Source organism: Festucalex cinctus, chromosome 3, assembly GCF_051991245.1.
Source record: "Festucalex cinctus isolate MCC-2025b chromosome 3, RoL_Fcin_1.0, whole genome shotgun sequence".
NCBI lineage: Eukaryota > Metazoa > Chordata > Actinopteri > Syngnathiformes > Syngnathidae > Festucalex > Festucalex cinctus.
The window spans coordinates 21311930-21325863 of NC_135413.1; the positions used below are offsets into that span (position 1 = coordinate 21311930).

The following is a 13934-nucleotide window of genomic DNA, read 5'->3' on the forward strand; positions in this document are numbered from 1 at the left end:
ATGTGAGGAATTGTCAGGAACTAAATTGATGTTAATGCTGCATCATAATAATAATAATAGTATGTCAGGTTCACAGGGTTGATTCTGAATGTAAACAGTTAACTGATATTGCCACAAGTGACCTAGCAAAGCCCATTCCAGTTTTTTGTTTTTTTTTCTCATGTCTGCACTTCAAAATAAAACCGCATCCAAACTCTACATGGAAAAATATTACCTAAAAGCTAGTGTTTGTGTGAAGATAAAGATTAAAGAGAAGCAGTGACAACAAGTGCACAATTAAAGTGCAGTTTACGATTATGTCCCCTTCAAACAAAGCAAGAAAAGATTGGGGCTCATATGACTAGGAAAAGTAAAGACTCATGATCTCTTGTTATTGTAGTTATTTCTAAGATTTAAGTTTCACAATTCCAAATTGATGTAATCCACATTGTTCTTTAATCCTTTAAATAGGTCTATGTTGTGTAACTAGCTCTTATTTTCTATTACTAAATGGCATTTCCATATGTCTTAAACCACCTTTTAATGCTTTTGAGGTGGAAAATTCCTCAGACATGACCTGATCCACGGGTGTGGACTCAATTTGTATTGTTTTCGGACATGCACTTGAACTCTGGCGCAAACCACCAAACTTCACTTTATCCCAAGCTGCTTTGATTAAATCCGTAGCTTGTGAGCTTGAAAGGCTATATCATTGCCCTTTTTACTTTTAACGGTGGGAGTGCAGGTCTCTGATAAGAAGCTTTTAAACAGATCCTGGGGTGACTCGGCCCTTATTTTTCTTGGTTGTGGATTATTTCACCAAGATGAAAATCCAGGTAGCATGAGACAGATTAGGCAATGCTTAACATGCTAACGTTGTGCCGGTGAGACACAGATCAATGGTCTTAATGTAGGTTAATCTTCGAAGGTGTATGCTCAAACAGAGCAGAACTACTTTTCAAAGAAAATGAGCGCATAAACTGGGATGAAACGCGCAAAATCTACATTTCAGGGATTAGGGGGGGATTTTTAAATGTTGTGTGATTATGGATTCAAACAGGTATTGTTATCCAGACGGGTGCTTGGGCTTGAGAGGGGGAGCCAAACCTGCAAATGTCAAGGACATCGAAGAGCTATTTCTGCTTATTTTAGTCTGTAATACCAAATATAGTTTTTAACTAAGTGTTACGTAACTCCAGCATTCACACGTGCAGCCTATAAAGCGAGTGTTGCTTTTTCCGCCACTAATGAGCCTCAGGTGGAAGTCGGGGAACATGCTCAGGTGATCCATTAATCGTCCTAATATCCAGGGTGATATCACAGATTTTCATCATTCTACATGCAAAATCAGTGCAAAGACTCAACTTCAACAACGTTTTGGCCAATTCTATGTTTGCTCAAGAAATCCTGATAATCAGGTGGGTATAATTAGCTAAAATATTTACTCAAGAACTGTAACTTTAGTGATAACGCTCAAGTAAAGGTAGTCCTACAAATACTTTATTAAAGTAGTAAGTGGGGGGAAAATGATGACTAGTTTTTGATTTAAATTGACCAAAATATACAAATACCAATTCCAGTGAAGTTGGGTCATGTGTAAAAATAAGAGATTTGCAAATATTTTTCAACCTACATTCAATTGAATCAAGCAATTTAATTCATAAATATTTGTTAATGTAAAATTGCAATTAAATATAGGGATTTCCATACCTATGGTACATAAAATCTAAAATATTCAGAGAATCTGAAGAAATGTATGCATGTTAACGTTGAATGCCTGTGGCCTTCAATTACCCAGGTGATGGTGCCCTGCATTAAAAATGGTCATCACTAAGGAGTACTTCAAAAAAAACAATTGTCATTTGACACAGTTTGTCACTCCACCTTCAAAAAGTAGTAAATTCTGTTTGGCAACACGAAAGCTGAACAGGATCAAAAACCAGCTTCCATGGGCCCAAGCTCATCTGGAAGGGTGCTGTGGTCTGACGAGTCCACCTTTCATTTCCTTATTGCTCGTTGAAAACTTTACTACTAGCTCAGGCCAAGTGGAGTTTATGGGTTCAATCCCTAACTGGTTAATACCAAAGACTAAAAATGGGGCCTCACTGTTTGACATTTAGCATTAAGGGTTGGAATTGGGGGGTTAGATCACTGATTGAGATCACTGAGATCACTTAAACCATTCCTGAGTGCGGTGAGCACTGCACTGGGCTAAATGTGGAGAAGAAATGTCATCCCATTCAGATGAGTGTGACGATCAGTGGTACTTGTTTGATTATAATGAATTTCAACAGGTGGATTCACCTCACATGTCAGCAATGGTGACAAAAACAAAGTGAATTCTGCCAACTAAACATATTTATATTCACCTTTGTGTATGCATTGCAAATTGTTTTATCTTCGTGCTCTTTTTGAATGTGTACAACCCTCCCTCCAGGGCAGAAAAGATCTCTCAAACGGGTCTGAGTGGGTCAGAAAAACTGTAATTTGCCATCATGTGCTGTGGTCGACTTGCTACTTTTATTCCACACAGCATTACATTCAGCAGAGAGAGACTTGTATGCCTCTTGTATGTTTCTCAAGTTCCGAGTGGATTTCTTGTAGGCTGAAATGCTGATATTTTATGCAGACACAAACAACTGCAAATGACATAATGTTGCTGCTCTTTTTCATAGTCCAGCCATTCACTTTCTCCACCACACTTTTCATAACTCAACTCACGGGTGAGCTACAACCTGTCTATAAGGTAAGTATAGATTTCTGCAATGTTCTCTTAACTCATTCACTGCCTTTGACAAGTATACTTGTCAATTGTATTTTTTAGAGCGGTGCTAAATGGGGGCGAATCTGAGCATGCTCCACTGTAAATATCAAACTTGGAAACAACTTTACTGATGCCCAACCACCGGTAGATGACATCATTGCCCCATTTTATAGGAAATAAACACAGTTTCAGAGTCCATGGGAGAAATGGCTGTATTTTGGCAAACCTACATTTTTCTGCTGTCAATTATAAAAGAACGGGACGGGACAAAAAGTAGGGAGTCTATTCTGTTATTTGGTAGATTCGGTTTATATATAATTATTGAATGTAATATCACGTGAGTATTGGAAATGTAAAAATTTTCTATAATGACTGGCAGTGAATGAGTTTTAATTAAATAAGTCACTTTTTTTTTTCCATCTAATGAGATCAAATACAAGAGCTGCATCAATAACTCTACTTTCTTCTTGGTGCTTGGCCATACTGACAAATAGGGCAACAATAAATCTCCACCCTGTCTGTCTTGGGCTCGTCGCTGGATGCTTTGCCATTTTTTGTTCCAAGCTTTTAGTTCTACTACTATTCTGTTCTTCTTCTTTTCCTTTTTCCTTCAGGGATCCAATGGAGTGTTGTCCTTGAGATGTTTTCTATCCTATTTATCCTCGCCTTCTAAAAAAATAAATAAAAATTCTCTACATTGATTCTTATCTGCATCTGCTGAGAAGTTCCAAAATATTCTTATGATTTGTCTGAGACACTCTGCACAATAAAATCATTGTTAAACTAATACATCTCTGACCCCATGGCACAAAAACATTATCACTGTATTTTGTAATAATATTGTTTTTAGATAATCTATTATTTGATCACATTCAGTTGTTTACCCAATTTTGTGTGTGCCATCTCAATCATTGGGGTCGCAAAATGATACAGCGCAAAAATTCAATTTACTGTCTCAAAAACATTTATTAACACATAACATTGTATGTGGTCGTAGCATTCATTTGATTTAGAATTATCAGCTCACTCCCCTAAAGCAAATATTTACACACAATTAAACACTTTTCTAGCCGTCAGATAGAAATTTGGGTTCACTCAAAAGAGGTGACAAGCAGAAGTACAAAACGATACTTATGTTTGTTATTGTTGTTGTTAATTGTTCACTAATTATATAAAATGGGGATGCTTGCTGTCACATGCACGTTGTCACATTGCAGTTATTTTCTCCACCAGAGGGTGCAGCTAAAAAGTGAAATAGTAGTTTTCTTCCTTTCTTCCTTTACATGGTCAGGGGTTGTGACCTTTCTGAGAAGACAATCGCTAGCTAACTTGAAATAAGTGTATTCCAGATAAAAATTCTAGCAATGATATGTGTGGACTTGTTCGAGGAGAGATTTGGGCTTCTAAACTAGAGCTAGTATTAGCAAACATGGTAGTTTGGGGCAACATGTCTGTCATTTTGGGGTTAGTTATAAAAAGAAAATGGCTATGAAAATTGCACCTATGCAAATCGGAACCTCACACGTGCCAGAAATCAGAATTGCATTTCGGATGATAGGTCAGACTGGTCACTAGTGAGGAAATTTGTTTCTCAGTTTTAAGTTTCCATTTGTTGTTGCCACTATGTCTATATTTCAGGACTGGTTTAAGTTTCGTGGTTAGCACGTCTGCCTCCCAGTACTGAGGTCTTGGGTTCGAGTCCAGGCTCCAGCCTTCCTGGGTGGAGTTTGCATGTTCTCCTCGTGCCCGCGTGGGTCTTCTCCGGGTACTCCGGTCTCCTCCCACATTCCAAAGACATGCATGGCAGGTTAATTGGGCGCTCCGAATTGTCCCTAGGTGTGCTTGTGAGTGTGGATGGTTGTTCGTCTCTGTGTGCCCTGCGATTGGCTGGCGACCAGTCTAGGGTGTACCCCGCCTACTTCCCAAAGCCAGCTGGGATAGGCTCCAGCACCCCCTGCGACCCTTGTGAGGAATAAGCGGTCAAAAAATTGGATGGATGGATGGGTTTAAGTTTCATAATAAACCAATGTTTTTTCCCCCTTTTTTCTTTTGAGTTTTTTGTTTTTAAATTCAGTTTCAAATTGAATTTTCAGTCTTGTGCATTTGAGGCTGAGCACTATGATGCATGTTTCATAATATTTCATGCTAACGTTTTTTTTTTCCCATGTTCAATGAAATTTTCAAGCTCAGTGATTTCTTTGACTGAATTCAGTGTTCACTTGTAAAATAACAGCGGCAGCAACAAAACACATAATTATGTCTTTTTTTAAGGCTATATCTTATCCGACGGTGGGACGTGTCACATGTTCGCACTCTCTATTTGATTGCTTATTCTGCACTGACACAAAATGTGAAAATCACATAAACACCAAATATATAACAGAGACTTTGGTCTTAAATCTGGTACACATTTTGTTTATATGTGATGCGTTGATTCCGTAAAACTAAAAGTGTAAATAGTGCGACATCAAGCCCCAGTTTCCCCAACCTGTTCTCATAGGCCCTATAATAAAGAAAAGAAGAAAAAAGAAAGAAAGAAAAACTGTACATACACATTAGTTTCCCTGTTTTATGATCTTACATGGTGCTTATGCTGAAAAGAAAAAGAAAAAATATGTCACATTTTGTTGTTGTTGTTGTTGTTGTTTTAAACCAAGGCCCAGCATTGGTTTGACTTTTATGCTATCAAAACAATGTGTTTGGCAATGAATAAGGCCATTGATGCTGCTTCTAATCTGTTGATTTGAAAACAAAATTTTGAGGTTAAAAAAAAAGAAGTGATTTATATGCTTTGTAGGTCAGCTCATCAAACAGTACATCATGTTGTTTATGTGTCTGTGTTTAGCTAGATTTCATTGCGATTGTTTGCGGTAATCAGCTCCAAGGCAAGTTAGCTCATTTCTAATACCGTCAGGGACAATTGTAACAAACTGAGGTAAGTTGTAACGTTCATGATATTATAAGATTTACCACAAGCTAAATTTGACTTGAATGCACCAGCACAAATTTGATTTTTATTGGGAAAACTATTGGCCATGCAAAAATGTAAGGAACGTGAATTTGCAACCTTCACAATAATTGATCGTCCCTGTCCATCTCCATCGACCAACCAAGCATCTGCCCCAACTACCGACCAAGCTTCTACTGTGACCCAACTTCCGCTGAAGAAACACTGACTTGGCTGAACTTTAGCCTAAAAGTCGTTTGACCCTTACCAAAACCTAGACAGCACAGCAGAAACTAAAGGGAAGAGGAAACAATGTTAACTGACACACCTGTCAAGCTGGCACTGCAAGGGTAGCAGAAAATGAGTTCTGAAAAGATGAAAGCTTAACTCAGTGGTTGTACAATTTTATTCTTATATAAAGAGTCAGAGTATTTTAAGTCCTAAAGCGTTTTTAAATGTTTTGAACAGAAAGCTTGCAATAGTCATAGGCTTTATTTTATAATGTTCACCCGGACCATGGGTCAAACGCATCATTTCACTCTTTGCATTCAAGTCATGCATTTTCTTTTTATATGACATATGCATTCTCCAGTAAACACTTGCACCTAGTTGACCAAGCTTGCACAGCAGTTTGAACACCCTATAAGAGCTCCTAAATCTGAAAAATACAGTCATGAAAAACAGACTTAAGTACAGTCACTAAGTATTTGTACTTTGTTACTGATCTGCACCTGCCGTCAGTCAAGAGTTAAGTATTTTAAAGAAATTACGAGAACGTTTTTGTTGCCCAGTAAAGAGGATCGGCCACTAAAACAAAAACACGTTCTACACAACAATATTAATCAAGGTCAGATTCATATTCAAGCACACACTTTCCCGTACCGTTTAATTAGCTTCTTCTAATTTTATTCCGTTATTGACAGCTCCAATATCACATATCGCAAGTAGCATAATCCCGCCTATTTTTTTTGCTGCAAAGGTTTCATTGAGCGTCCAATTTCTATCTTCGCCTTATCAAATGTGACACGCATAATAGGCCATTATGTATTCAAAGAGACGCATGTGAGCGGGGATGGATGAGGCGCGGAGGACGCGCCGCCGCACATTTTTACGCACGGCGCACGTCTGTTCCACTTCCACGTCAGCGTCCAGATGAGGGAGACACACGGCTCGTCGACACAACTATCCCGAGTCCATTTGGAACATTTCATTACCTCCTCTTCTCCGACGGAAATACAAGAGGGGGCGAAGAGTGCTTTAGTACTGCGCCCTCATTGAGAAGACTTTATTGTTTGTTGTGTTATTATTATTATTTTTTAGGGGAAATCTCTCCCGCTCTTTCGCTGACTTCCGCCTTTTCTTTCGCGGTAAAGCGTCCAGCGCTCATCATCCAGCCATCCATCCCTCAGCGGACGCCACCTGTCCAAGTCAGGTAAGACTCGTCATCAAGTTGCTAGCTTATAAAAAAGTGTGTGACTTTACGTATACTTACAAAGGAAATGTGCCTGTAGCAAGTAGTTTAAAAAAATCTTTCTGCAACTGTCTGTGTACTCTTGGGTGCCCACACAATTATAAACATGCGACCACAGTTGTTGTTTTTTTTTTTTTAACTACATTGCTATGCCTTTGTGTCATTTAGTCAAGTTTAACTCAAGTGTGCTTTAAACAAGCATTCTGACATAGGCTACATGCCAAATTCACGTTTGTTTTTTATTGTAAATGTATTTTTATTTATTTTTTATTTTTTTGAAGGGACATGTTTTAAGTGTTCCCCTCTCCACCCTTGTCACCTGTACAGGGTGGCACAGCCCCCTTTTTTCAAAGTCCCCCTTAGCCTCTTGTCCCCCTTCCTCCTGTTTCCAAATGCTCTCCTTTGAAGCGATGATGCCCCATCTGTCATATATGAGCAAAGGGAGACCACGCTCTGCTCCTCTCAATTACTGAATTCTCCTCATGCCAGCTCCAGTGGGACAGGAGGAGGAGCAGGTGGGTGGAAGTCAGTGCGATCAATCAACATGAAATATTCAGCTTTGAATATGCACATCATTTACTCTGCTACCGTTGCCCTTGTTAGAAGAGTTGTGGCAACCCCAAAAATAAGGCATGTGACATAATTTATTGTGTTCAAAGAGAAGCTACAAGTTCTTTCTGATGGCCTTTAAATCTTAAAATCTTAAATCTTAAAAAACTGCGTGCGGTTTGAAAGTGATGAGAAAATTAGGCAAATGGGCGGAGAGGGAGGGCATGAAAGTGTATCATCACAGCCTCTTTCTCATTATGCCGCAGTAAACTCACATAAGCGTACATGACAAAAGCTGGGCTTGGCAACTTTCTCCCCCCTGACAGTCACACTTGTTTGAACACAGGGCACATGATTTGAATAGCAGTAATCCGTGCTGAAATCAACAGGCCAGATGAACTTTTTGGCACCTCACTGAGTCGGATTTTCTCTCGCCAAACAAATGCCTAAGCTGTTTAGACTCTTGGCTTAAAATCACTAAGTTATTTGTCTTTCCCATACTGTGGCAACATTACAGAGAGCATCTTAACCTTTTCTAGCCACTCTAACTCTTCAGGAAACTTTTAATCTCCCAAACGACTGCTTTGTGATAATAATAATATCTTTAGGATTTAGCCTCGTGAAATTCGCCCGAGTACCATGGCCCTAAGTATTTGATCTATGAGGCAATACAGTGAAAAGCATAGCCCCATGATATGAGAACACAACAGTGAATAATTAATAACCTTGCTCCCAATTCCAGGAAAACAATAGCATATTGTAGGAGCGCTGCACTAATTTAACTAGAGGAGAGAGAGGGGGAGAAAAAAAAAAAAACGTTAAAGAACTTTGGCAAAAATGTGGTGTGTATTGTTATTAGTGTATGACTTTTCTTTCACTCCCTTTCACCGTTGCAATCTTTTTCACACGGTGTTAAATACAGAAGTGTAAGTGTTGCGTGCTGTCGGCTGCAACGTGTTTGCATTTGAGACTAATCAGAAGCTATTAGATACCCCCTTTCTCACCTGCTGGCACTATGTGAGGTGGAAGTGCACATGCAGGAAGCTATTTTCCACAGGCCTCCTCTCCTGGCTGTCAGCTCCCATTAAGGCGGAAGGTGTCATATCTGTAACACAGCTGAGTGCAGATGGCAGAGTGGAGGGGATGGCTCACCGATTTAAACAATGATTAATGAACAGAGATGGAAAACAAATTACATCGGACTATTGGAGGCAGGGAATTGTTTTTATGAAAATGTTAATTGTTTCTGCCAGGCTGATACCCGGAGTGGGGGAAGGGTGAAGCGAGGGCAAAGCAGCCGTGCAACCAAGGGGCTACTGATAGGGCGGCTACAACCCCCCCGGCTCGGTCTATTGGCGCTTCTTGCGTGCAATGTTTAATACCCTACCCTGGCTTGAAGACCACTAATGTGCTGTAACTTTCAAGGTTTGGCTTTTTACGACAAGCCCCGTGAAGAATTGTCACCCACCACCGCACCAATTAACGTTACCTCTAATAATAAGTGGTTGTAAGTGATGGGAGAAGCCGCTTGTGTTCTAGTTGTAATTATTGCAGGCGGGTGCAGCTGCACTACTTAGGGAGATGATGATAATTATTTTTCTTTTTTCTTTTTTTTTTTATTTCCACTGCGGGTTGATTTTTTAAGAGCATCATACACTCATCAGAGTAATCAGGAGAGAGTGATTAGTGAAAATCCACGAGGCTAACAGCTGCCACATTAAACACTTGCCTCTGTTGCCAACACAGAGCCGCTGCACATAGGACACAGGCCGACAAGGCACTTCACCTTCAGCGCCATGCGTGTTTGTTAGAAAGTCAAGGCTGCAAACACACAATTTGAATCAACAGAGATTCTCATGAAAAGGCAAGTTGGTGTGCGCCAAGGTCGGGTTGGGCTGGTGCTCCTATTGACAATTTGGAGTATGGGGAGTCAAAGTGTGATAGGCCACTGGAGGTGTGATATCAAGATAGTCGCTATGCGGTGACCTTGGTCTCCAAAGTTTCATGTTTACCGAAAGACGCACATTTTTAAGACGCAGGTGTTAGTGCAGCGGTTCACACGGTTGAATGTGAACGCTGGTGCGTGCCCTGTGATTGGTCTTGTGTCTTTCCCTAATAGTTGCACTGCATTCGAGGATAGTCGGAAGTCGGATTTATTCGACTTGTTTTTTCCGACATGAAAGCATTCGAGGCGAAAGTAAACAACCAAAGTGGCGGATAGTGAAAAACAGTTATTTTATTTTGGTCCTCAAACTCATTCTTACCACCAGCAAACTTGCCTTCTCGCAATTTTGCTTCATTTGCTGTTTTTATCTTATTTCGTAACCATTCTATACAGTTCAGTAGTTCACCGTATAATTTCATGCAGGGAGATACGGATGTTGTGTTACGTGAAGTTATGTCGAATATTTATGAATGAAGAAAACTATCTAGTTTGTACTCAAATAAATTGTATTTTACCATTCACGGTCTGTGTTTCCAAAAGTGGTCGCCATTGTAGAGTGACGTCACATTGTAGTCCGTCGGTGAATTAGGGGTACATTTCCCCCCCGACTTCGCAAGTGCAATTTCCGAGTTCAAAGGGGCATTCCCGTACACACTTTCTGGTTTGAAATCGGAAAAGTCCGACTTCCGACCATCCTCGAATGCAGCATTAGTTGGGATAGGCCACAGGTTTCCTTTAACCGTGAACAGGATGTATGAAATTCATATTTGAATTGAGAATGAACCCTAAATTCCAGTTCAATTCTTGACCTTGAATTGAGGTGGCAAAGAGGAAGCAGAATTGACATTCCAGTTGTAGGAGGTATAATTGAAATTCCATGAAATTCAAAGAAATTCATGATGCAAAGTTAAAGTGTACTGAACAATGAATGTAAAGTCTTAAGGTGCACAATTCTTAAAGGAGAAGACAGCTCAAAAATGTTCTTTACAATATAATAATATTGCATTTGTGGAATATGAGTTTTGCAGCAAAATCCACTTGTTTTTACCCATCACAGGGGGCGGCCATTTTGCTGTCGACTGAGAATGATATCATAGTTGCTCAGGGTTCAGTTAACAACCAATCACATGTTTTCTGAGTTTGTTGTGATGTTGCCAAGCTGACCCGTGACATATATGAGGATGTACACTTCCTCATTCCCACTGATATGTGATGAGATAGAGTTTCCCTGAACTGCATTGAATTTAATTCCACTTCCTGTCATTCAAATTCAATTCTGTGGGGTGGAGTCAATTCAAATTCAAATGTATTAATTGAACTGAATTGAATTCTGCCATTCTGATTTTTGCACAATCCTCCTTCAGAGGAAATCGATGGATTGTTGTCCGGCGTACGTCGCCTGCCACCTTGCAACGCCTGCTCAACTCAGGGGCTAATTCTCTTAGCCCAGATGTTGCCTGAGCGCAGTCCTAAGATCCCACTGGGTTGATGAGCTCAATCAGTGGAATGATGAAAAGATGATTTTGTCCCTGTAATTACAGTGTGTAAACTACTTAGCTAGGATTGCAAAGGAAGTCATTTTCTAATTACGTTGGTACCCCGTTGTCTAATGGTGGATGTTTTGTTGTTTTTGAAAGAGAGAGGGGTGGGTCGAGGAGGACGAATATGCATGCGTGTGTGTGTGTGTGTGTTGCTGCGGCAAAGAAGAGAAAAAAAAAAAAAGACCATCACGAAAGCAAGATGGCTGCCAAATGAGGGCTCATTGAATTATCAGCCCAGTTAATGTGCCTTGGATTATACTCTTTGTTTGTCATTTTTTTTCCTGTAGATGCCATAGCTTAATGAGATACTGTAAGTGGCATTACCCGACTCCTGCTGTGGTTTTGTGATGACTCGTTTAATGTCTTTTGTTTTAGTGCCTCCGAGTGCTTTGGCAAGCGAAAGTCGACACATCTCCAGTTTCCCCTATTTTCGCCATCTCGCTGCCACTTTGCGAATAAGAAGCATCGTTCACATCATGCAAATGCAGTCAAAGGCGCTCGCTGAGTTCAACAAAATGGCGATGGGAGTTGACACGGGCGAGCCTGCCTTTTTGCACTGTGGGACAGGAAGTTGCACAAACCATGTCAGTGTGCTGTCACCGACCCAAAATGATCCATTCTTTCAGATCTGTGTGAGTTCTGTTGGAGTTGGCAGCGGGCCTGTGGGGGCCCGACCATCTGATGCAGGCCCGCACCATGTGGATTGGCTTGTCTTGCGCAAGGCATCCCCTACGCACGCCGCACTGTTAACATAGCCCGTCTTACGCCAAAAGCTTTGTTTGTGTCCAGGAAGAACAGGTGGCCTGTGCAAACACCAGCAACTGTTTACACATGAGTGATTTAAAATACATTCTATATACACATGCTCGAGAGTGTGTGCTTGTGTGTGTTACGGAGAGAAAAAGAGAGAGAGTGGGAGAGCAATGTGTGTCCTTGCATACACAAAGCTACCATTTGATGAGGGAGTATTAAGGAGACAGTGTTTGTATTACTTTATGTGAGGCATCCCAGGAAGCTAATGAATGCAACATTTATATGACACATTGTAGCAAGGTTAGGTCACTGCTTGGTTCGTCCTCTTTCGAAACTTTGTCTTAGTCATTTAGAACAGTTGCCTCCCGCACAAATGAGCACAATCATCAGCCTGAAGAAAATGTAACACTTTCCATCCAAAGTACAAATTCAGAGTCTTTTATTTTGAGCCTGCCTTGCACTCTTTGTGTCCCACCTAGCTCCCAACAGGTTTTCCACGCATAGACGAATGTACAGCATTACTTTACATTAACAGCGCGGTTTTGATCAAAAGCCTCTTTGCAGCCGACTAGCTGCCTCTCAAATAAGCGCGTGTCACTGAAGGGCCACAGACACTGATTTCAAGTCGTATTTCCTACACTTTTGATTGCAAAATCATCAATTCTCCGCATCCACAACAAACGTGTGCGCATTCCTTTATGAGTTCTTTAGCTATTACTCACAAGGAGCTAGTTTGTCAGTGCTGTGTGTGCTCTTTCTTTGCTCCTGCAGTAATGAATGGCGCTGGTTAGACTATTCTATCTCCGTCAGGCATTTGGGGGGGCCTACAGAGAAGCTCCTATAGGCTTTCATTAATCTGGTTGTCAGAAAGTGTATGGGTGCTATCTTTTGTCCGGGTCAGGGTGGGCAGCTGCGTTACCACTGGCCCCAGCACCCTGACAGGACACTTCACAGGATGGTTGGCCAGCTGATTGGTTATGTGTGTGTGAAACGCCACACAAGGGGGCATGATGTATGGCAGCCCGCATGCGCATGAATCTTCTTTGTAATTTCTGACGAAAAAGTTGTTACATACAGACAAGGAAGTCAGAAAATATGAGGGTTTGTTTTTCCCCTTTGAAGTAGGCGGTCTTTTTGCATCAACACGTATAGCACCTGTATCCCAAATGATATAATAAGAACGGATACTCCTATAGTCACAAGAGTTGACTTTTATTTTTCACTCTTGATTGTACTACAAATATAGAAAACACATACCTATGCAGCAAGGGAGATATAGAGTTAGTCAAAAAAGTACTTTTAAATCAGTTAATCAATCGGTAAGGGATTAGTCAAAACCCCCTAACTACTTACATTTGGACAATTCTTTTGTTTTCAGATCTTAATGAAATATTTACAATTGTATGTTGTATTTGCCTCCACTATAGACAACATTCCGATTAATATTGCACTTGTGGAATTTGAGTGAAACACCTGTTTTCATGAACCCTAGGTGGCGGCAATTTTGTCACTTGTTGCCAACTGAAAATGACATCACAGAGGGGCTGCCCAGCTCACTGCGCACCCGACCCCTTTGGCCCCTCCCACAGGTGGTGAGCCCATGGGAAGGGGGACCCACGTTGCCTTTTCGGGCCATGGGTACAGGCACGGCCACCAGATGCTCGCCTTCGAGCCCCGCCTCCAGGCCTGGCTCCAGAGGGGGCCCCGATGACCCACGTCTGGGAAGGGAAACCGCGTTCTCTGGGGAGAGGGAAGTTTGTGCTTCCGGATGGATGGATGGATGGATGGATGATTTCCCCATTGATAGCCTACTTTACTGTACTTGTAGTATTCAACCATTTCTGAGCCAGAGGCATAAGCGTTCCTGTTTTAATGACCTTTTTCACAGCAATCATTTTCGCTCAAAATGCATAACAGCAATGACATTAATGATTTTGAGGGGCAACTTCCTCACAACTTTGCAATTAGTTGTGCATCTTTTTATT

At 40.9% G+C, this 13934-nt stretch overlaps 1 protein-coding gene across 2 annotated transcripts in view; it reads left to right on the plus strand.

The window, feature by feature from the left end:
• Nucleotides 1-6626: 6626 nt before the first annotated feature.
• The window catches only part of LOC144016024 (zinc finger protein 536-like), a 38155-nt gene continuing 30847 nt past the window's right edge, over nt 6627-13934 (plus strand). For both annotated transcript variants that reach the window (XM_077516639.1, XM_077516640.1), the window contains exon 1: nt 6627-7122. The gene's annotated coding sequence lies outside the window, so the exon portion shown is untranslated. The remainder of the gene's footprint in view (nt 7123-13934) is intronic.